The sequence below is a fragment of the Schistocerca cancellata genome, chromosome 6 (genome assembly GCF_023864275.1).
Source record: "Schistocerca cancellata isolate TAMUIC-IGC-003103 chromosome 6, iqSchCanc2.1, whole genome shotgun sequence".
Taxonomy (NCBI): domain Eukaryota; kingdom Metazoa; phylum Arthropoda; class Insecta; order Orthoptera; family Acrididae; genus Schistocerca; species Schistocerca cancellata.
The window spans coordinates 296,084,795-296,086,840 of NC_064631.1; the positions used below are offsets into that span (position 1 = coordinate 296,084,795).

The 2,046-nt window shown below is 43.1% G+C and overlaps 1 non-coding gene across 1 annotated transcript; it reads right to left on the bottom strand.

Annotated features, from left to right (window-relative positions):
* Positions 1–1,456: 1,456 nt before the first annotated feature.
* On the bottom strand, positions 1,457–1,531 carry Trnaa-ugc (transfer RNA alanine (anticodon UGC)). Its single transcript has one exon. It is a non-coding gene; the product is annotated as a tRNA-Ala (tRNA).
* Between the last annotated feature and the right edge of the window lie 515 nt (positions 1,532–2,046).

Genomic DNA, 2,046 nt, shown 5'->3' on the forward strand with positions numbered 1-2,046 from the left:
CAGGTCGAACTCCTTTTGGGTTCAGCACTGATGGACCTGTTTCCGCTATGGGTCGCAGCTCGGCAGAGAGGAACAGAAGTTCGATGGTGGTCGAGAAGCAAAACCGAAAGAGGACGAATCTGGAACGTGGGGTGCCGTGTTGCGAACCATCGCGTGGAGCGTGAGAAGGTTCAACACGAGATGTGGCCAAGTTGTATGTGGACATGACGCATTTTGAGAGCGGGCACTGTCCTCTCCCGGTGTCCAGAATAAGGTAGCAGCCTGAACCAGAGACACTGAACACTGGTGGTTAGCTATTGCTTTATTGTACAGAGCACAAAGTGTTGTGCTTTTCAGAATAAGGTAGCAGCCTGAACCAGAGACACTGAACACTGGTGGTTAGCTATTGCTTTATTGTACAGAGCACAAAGTGTTGTGCTTTTGTGACTCACGTCTTACGATTGGCAGGTGACAGGTGTAAAGCTTTCTTGTGAAGCCATTCAATGTTTGCAACTAATGTATAACCATTACAGGTTGTGCATTAAGAGATTTCTGTACTGTGTTTTGCTTTCATGCATAGGTCAAGTTTGAGTCATTGTATATACTTATACATTTTCGGTGTTTTGCTGCTGTCTGTTCTTACTACGTTAAGTAGCTAGTGTAGTCATGCTGTGCATAAGGTTAGTGGGTAGATAGTGGAGGTTCTTGGTAGTATAATGTAACTCTTCCTGTAAACGTTGTTCAGTTATTATTATTCTATTATTATTGCATTATTACTGTATTATTGTAGTTGCCCACTTATAAAGCTAGTGCGAGCTAAAATTCTGTATTTTGTGGTTTCTGTTCATTTGTTCTTGGTCAGTTACCGGCTGTGTAGCGCTGGGCCGAATAAGATTAGTCTTCCAAAATATTGTATCTGCTTAGATTAGGTTTCTTATTATTATTGTTCTTATTGTTATTTGTACTTTCCCAATTTTAAGTAAAAATTATCTCTTGGAAAAATTCTGTTTATTTTGTTATTAATTGCCAAATACTTCTATTATTGTCTACATCTACATCTACGTGATTACTCTGCTATTCACAATAAAGTGCCTGGCAGAGGGTTCCATGAACCACCATCAAGCTGTCTTTCTACCGTTCCACTCTCTAACGGCGCGCGGGAAAAACGAGCACTTAAATTTTTCTGTGCAAGCCCGGATTTCTTTTATTTTATCGTGATAATCATTTCTCCCTATGTAGGTGGGTGCCAACAGAATGTTTTCGCAATCGGAGGAGAAAATTGGTGATTGAAATTTCATGAGAAGAACCCGCCGTAATGAAAAACTATTTTAACTATATATGACGGTACTATCTGTTCCAGAAAGAACAGCTACCGTCGATGACCATGCAGCTTTGCTAGAATGAAATGATAATTAAATGGATACCCTAGCTGCAAACAGGCGTTGATATACTTCATTGGGAACATGTTGAAAATGTGTGCCCCGACCGGGACCCGAACCCGGGATCTCCTGCTTGCATGGCAGACGCTCTATCCAGCTGAGCCACCGAGGGCACAGAGAACAGTGCGCCTGCCGGAACAGATACTACCGTCATATATAGTTAAAATATGGCTTCCTGGCCATTGACCTTCTTGTGCGAACGCACACGCCATGCCCGAACTCGTACGGGACTTGCTAGATTAATCTGCCACGAGTAATGAGTATGATGGGCAAACATTTATTAGGCGCACTACGACTGTAGTGGTATGGATATGTTGGGAATGTGGGCCTCACGGGGAGCGTACAAGGGATAAGTCCCTGCAGGCGCACTTACCCGCTTTTCTCGGGTTCGAGCCCCCGTCGGGGCACACATTTTCAACATGTCCCCAATGAAGTATTTCAACGCCTGTTTGCAGCTAGGGTGTCCATTTAATTATCATTTCATTGCCTTTGTTTTAATGATTTCCACTCCGTTTCACGTATCATGTTTGTAGCACTATCTCCCCTATTTCGCTATAGTATAAAACGAGCTGCCCTTCTTTGTACTTTTTCTTTGTCATCTGTCTGTCATATTTGACGCGGATCCTAC